Source organism: Ambystoma mexicanum, chromosome 4p, assembly GCF_040938575.1.
Source record: "Ambystoma mexicanum isolate Mex_15411 chromosome 4p, UKY_AmexF1_1, whole genome shotgun sequence".
NCBI lineage: Eukaryota > Metazoa > Chordata > Amphibia > Caudata > Ambystomatidae > Ambystoma > Ambystoma mexicanum.
In genome coordinates, this window is record NC_090927.1 from 794,692,951 (window position 1) to 794,699,333 (window position 6,383).

Genomic DNA, 6,383 nt, shown 5'->3' on the forward strand with positions numbered 1-6,383 from the left:
TTTTGAACTACAGCTTCCATCAGTCCCAGGCAGCACAGTCACTGGTGAGGGAACGTCGGAGTTATTGTCCAAAACATCTAGAGAGCCGCAGGTTGCAGACCCCTATTCTAAGCACATACTCAAGAAATTAGAAGGCTTGATAACCAGAAACAGTGAAGATACGTCACCATGTCAGAGGTTAAAAAATACAATACCCTGTTTAACATTATATGTCTTGGCAGGTGTGGTGAAACAAGGATACAGAAATAGAGCATAACCGTTTGAGTTCACATGTTTTATTTGGTGCCATCATGGCTGCAGTCTACAATGGGCATGGACGGTATGATGGCACCAAGACAAGTCCCATTTTTTTGTTCACGTTTCTGTGACCCACAACCTCTGGCGTTCCCTTGTGGAATCAAGGAAGGTACATCCCTAAAGAGTCAAATGTTTTGTGATAGTGGAGTCAATGCTTACCTCCTTTTGTGGTAGTCCACTCACAGGTACTAAGGGAAGGAAGGCAAAGATAAAGGGCCTCATCACAAGTTGGGCCCTAACCCCGGCGGTATTAGCCCTACCGCCAAACCCCAGGTGCTATTAGCGCCAGATCATGGGTTTGGCAGAACGGTAAGCCCCCATTCCCCATTGGGCCCCTTCAGGAATTTCCCATTCCCCATTGAGCCCAATGGGCAATGTTCAGCGCTATTACCGCCAGCGCCGAAAATCAGCAAAATCACAGCGGATTTGCCCCCAGCTCAGAGCTGGGGGTAAATCTGCCAGGCCCATGAATTGGCAGACCCTTAAATGCAGTGGTAATAGCATTACCATAACATCACAAGGACTCCCACAGAAAGAGGCCTGTAACATCACAATGTAACTCGCACTACAGCCAAATATTTCATACTCCTCTATAATGCATTCTGTGTGGCTTTGGAGAATCATTTGCTACTCAACCTCCAAATAACAATGACTACTTGACTCCTAAGAACTGACTTAGGACCTCATTCTTAATGTTTGGCATTTACGAGGATCACATCTACATACAGTCATTACTGCTCTCGTATACACAGTCCCGAGAGTCGCTACCCTACTATGGCTTTGCCAATGTCAGTGAGTTAACAGCACTTTCTCTGTGGGAAGCATCTACATGCTGCAATTGAAAAGGCTGTTATTGCCTACAGAAATACTGTTCATGCATGGGTGCGGGAGAGGAAACTGTTCCAGGAATAGTTTTGAATAACTCAGTCTACAATGAATCATCCCATTCATTCCAGCAGCTGTGAGAGGCCATGGGGAGAGGGCAGGGGATGAAGACTGTGCCATGGGCACCATCTTCAAATAACATTTTCTGCGGTGGAGCTGGATCTTCTGGCAGGAGTTTGCGTGGAGGCCCCCTGGTTGACTGGCCATCTCCATTGCCAACTCCTTGCTCAGAGAGGCACCATGCTCGGGGGACCCATCCGGCATAAGATTGTGCCACCTTCACCCACCCCTTTACAACTGATTAGGTTAAGAAGTGTATGGAGTCTCTTTTGACAAAACATGGGAGAGTGGCAGAACATGGGAAAGTGACAGTATGTGAGAAAGCGACAGAACATGGGAAGGTTTGTGGCCACTGCAGGGGGGTCTGTTCCAGCACTCCCCCTTCGTCCTTGGGAGGAGAGGGCCTTGTCTCCCATAGGCATGGCATGAGTCTGTGGGATTGGGAGGTGAGAGATATCACACCTGGATCTGGTCGTGAGTACAATTGCAACTATGGTTTTCTCTACTGCTATAGAGAAAACATAAATAGCTTCTATGACCACATCCCATTTGGAAAGCCATCTAGCAGTCATACCTAAACCTACCCCAAGGTGTAATCCCCATTCTAACCCACACCTGTGACTGGGGCATGCACATCCTAACAAATAAACAGACCAAACCTTCCAAAATGTCCAGTAAAATGATGCATGCTTGTAAGCATTCATGTTATGGTAATTCACTAATGATTCCCAAAATATGTACATTGGGACATTTAAGATGTTCTGGCAGAAAATAAATATTTCTGTCTAAAGTTCATGCTGGGGCGTGAAATCAATATCTCCAGCAATGTAACATTCTGATGAAACCTTTTGGCCTGCAGGTTGTGAATGTTCAGAATGTGAGGGAGAACTCTTTCAATGCACATTGGGCCTCATTATGACTATGGAGGTAGCCATGCCGCTAAAAGCGGCATGGCTACCCCCATACCGAGTACCAGGTCCGGGTTCCAGGAATGAGGAATTACTGGGCCATTCTGACCTTGAAGGGCCCGGTAATTCCCTTTCATGAGATCCGTACCCGGTTCATCCCCATTCCCATTCGAGCCCCCATAGGGCTCAATGGGAATGGGGAGGATGCTAACAACGGGCCAGTAAATGACGGGCCCGTTGTTAGCATCCTGGTCTGCTATCAGGTCCCGCTAAGGACACCTGGTTTTACCAGACATCCTTTGCGGGACCCGCGAGCAGACCTCGTAATGAGGCCGTAGAGGGATAACGGGGCCGGCAGCTCTACCGGCGCCGTTATCCCTCTACCGCCTTCCTCGTAATGAGGCCCATAGTCTTATAGATACCACACACATTGGCATACTGCTAGTTCCAAAAACGAACACCTACGTTGAGCACAATGTGCTGAACGCCAGAACAAATGTAAAAGTCATACATAATGCTAGTATGATATGTGACATGCAAACTAATCATGCAGGCCCAATGGTCCAATCACTGAGAGAGCTCCAAATGTCATGTGTATCTGAAGCACTCAGGATCATGTCTGTACAGCCATTATCTCTCTGCCATTTTCATTCTCAACAGATACTGCCACTTCCAGAGACAGTGATGGTGACAAGACCTGCTCTAGTCATGAATCAGGCACATGGGCTCATGAATCAGGCATATGTGCTGGCTGCAGGGCATTATGCAAAACCTGCCTATTCATCTGTACCACGCCCACCCACCCCGTAGCCAACATCGCTGGCAGAACTGCCACTTCCAGTGGCAGCACCGCTTCCACTGTCACCTCTCTGAACAGTACCACCATTGCCACTGCTTCTGCTTCAGCCTCTGTCACTTCCAACTCATCTACCGTGCACCCCAATGCAGACTTAGAGGAGGCATCAGTCCTCTGCATCCGAGGAAGGCCATGCAGTAGAGATGATCATGAAGCAGGAAGCAGGCACAGGTGTCCTGCGGCAGCTAGGTGAGCAGGACTCCCCAGATCATCTCCACCATTCCATTGGCATCTTAAGAATGAGAGCGAGTTGACAACAGATGGTGGCAAAGCAGATGATCTTGGGCATGCTTCTGGTGTCGGCATTCAATCCAAGGCTCCCCACCACCAATGACAGGGGAGTGCTGCCAGCGTGCTCACCCCTTGCTATCAACCCCAAGCAGTGTTGAACAGACTTTGCACAATGGAGGAAAGGCAGGGTGCCCAAAAGCAGGTGGCAAAAAGGACAGTGAAGGAGAAGAAAATGGTGCAGCATGGTGCAGGAGAACATGATGACTGTAGAAACTCTCCAGAGCCAGAGGACTGATGAGAGTGCAAGGAGCCCAGGAATTCTTGTGCCACTTTCTTTCTGGCATTTTGAAGAGAATGGAGTGAACAGCTGTTCAACCTGGCCAGAGCCATGCCATCTCTCTCCATCTCCACTGACAACCAGCTGCAGTCAGTGGAATGGCGGTCTCCCTGCGCACTGCTCCACCTGGCTGGGTAAAGAGGGCATGAAGGCATCAGGTGGCGATTCTGGGACAAACACATTTTCCTCCTGGGAGGGAGTGAATATTTTTGGGGTCAAGTTATGGGGTGGGTAATGTTGGGTGTAAGAGGGAGGATTTGGACTTTTTGGGGGGTTATGCGAATGTTTGGTTATGGATGCCTTAGGGGAGCAGAATGGCGTTGTAGAGGGTAGGGGGATGCGTGATGTGTGCCTAAGCGGAGAGGTTCAGAGTTATTAGGGTTAAGGAAGTTGGTTGGTGATGTGTGCCTTAGAGGAGGGTGTGTCTGCTTTGTTGGTGATGAGGTGTGACAGAGTTTCCTGCCTGATTATGGGTACCTTTAGGAGGGCAATGAAAGTGTGATTATGTGTCTTCTAGAGGATGGCCAATGGAAGGGGATGGCTGGGTTCTCCCTCAGCTAAAGGATGATGGGCCTGGGGTCATATGGGGAGGATACTCTGGTCACCTTCAGATAGCCTAATCGATAGGGCAGGTAACACAATTATGCCCTCTTGCAAAAATCAGAGACAAACTGGATTAAGAAAGTTCAGCAGCCCACCCCTTTCTGGCAGTCCTATGACCCTAGTACCAAGTGCGCCTTCCCTTCCCCTGAGCACTGCCATAGTGACATTGTTCCTTTAAGGAAAAGAGACCCCTTAGCAGTCCTAGTGAAACAGAAAGCTCATTTCATGAGAAATGACTGGCCTGCACTAGAGTCCACTCAAGCATCAGGGGCCCTTTGTGAACACTTGCATGACCTTGCTCGCAGGCTCGCTCAGGAGTTCATGGAAAGTTCCCCCGTGGCCTGAAGAGTGAGTTTGTGTATGATCATTGACTGCCCAAGCAGTGAGTAAAGCAACCACAATGGAAGTGGGGGAGCTTAAATGAGTTACCCCACTTTTAGAAATATTTTCAATTAGCACCCTGGCAGGCAGAGCCAGCCAATCAGGAGGCAAGGAATGCGGGTTGAATCTACCAATCCAAGCCTGCGTTCCGAGCTACCTGATGGCTGCTTCCCCATCCCGCCATGTTCTATCCACTGCCCCTTTGCTTATCTTCTAGCCCCCCACTTACCTGATTGAGGCGGCTGCACTGCTGCTTCTGCTCCCGGTCCATTGTGGCCACAATGAAAATGGAAAAGAGGCTCCGTAAGGAGTCCCTCCTTGCAGATCCATGGCGGCCATCTTAGTGATGCATTTTGATTCAATGAAGCCTCCTGTTCATTGAATCAAAATACAATGCTCTCAGCACCTCGGGGTAACCGGATTGGCAACCTGGGGTGCTAACAGCATTAAGACGCGGGCTGCAGGCCAATAACACCCAATATGGCCTGTCGGATTGTGTCTTAATGCTTAAGTATTGGTCTCAGTTGAAAAGGATCCTAAGACCCCACAGCTTTTGACACATAGGACACATATGAAATCAAAGCTGGCAGACCAACCATTTAAATGTCCCCCCTCCGAAACAGAAAAGTACTGCAGAAAGTGTTTGGCATTGAAAGAAAGAGGACATGTTTTCCTGCTATCCAATGCGAATTGGGGAGTGTGTTTCTATGACTCCTCTCAGCAACAACATTTAAATACTAGAACGCCCGCAAAGCGCAGCAAAGTGCTGAAGATAGTGTTTGGCAGTGAAATAAGGAGGACATGTTTTCGTGGTCTCCATTGCAAATTGGGGAGTGTGTTTCTTTAACTCCTCTCAGCACCAACATTTAAATACTACAAAGGCTGCAAAGTGCAGCAAAGTGCTGAAGAAAGTGTCTGGTAGTGTTCGGCTGGGTTAGGTGGCCGGATTAGCACACAGAGTTTGCTTACGAGGGCCTGTGTTTTGCCGTTCCCGCTCCCTTTACCATGAGCCCCACAACACTTCTGCAACTGGGCTCTGTGTAGTAAGAGTCATCGCCCGGTTTCCTTCATCCTGAGATCATGACAATACTTTTGGGACAGCTGGACTTCCTTTTGCTATGTGAGTCAGCGCGAGGACTTTGTTTTGGAGCTGTGAGAGCCTCCCATTCATTAAACTATGGCCTTACACAAGGTTACACTGTAGCACTGCAGCAGATCCTTGATTATCAACTGGAATTTCTCACTGAAGACTTTGTCATTTTATTGCCGTAAATATGCATTGGCGCTTGCACTTTCGGTTTTCACTTCTCTGATTTCCTGGAGTTCCTTGGCTGCTGGGCTTGGTCTCTGCAGTAAAAAGTGAGGAATCCAACCTTGTACGATTTGCGTAGTAAACCGGCATTGGAAATAACAAACTCTGTTGACCCGCCCCATGTGCTATGGAGAGGTGAAGCAGGTTAGGGGTTGATTCTGTCTGTCCCGACTGGGCCATCATTGTTGACTGGAGTTGCAGATATAACGGTCACTGGAAATAGCCAACCTGTTACCCTGGTGGGGAAAGGGGCTCAAACCTGAGTGAATATGGCAAAAGCGCACAACACTTTTTATCGCTGCAACTGCCTTTGCTACACCAACCCATTTAAAAGAGGACTCTTCACTACTGGCACAAAAAGAAGTTTGAGGATGGAAAGGGACAAAAGAGGTACGCAAAGAGACACCAAAGGTCCACATTGGGGATCCTGAAGTGGAAACTGACTTAAGAGGCATTAGGAGCCGACCCCTTGACCTACAAGTGGATATCTTTCTCATTGGAGATCATATTGAT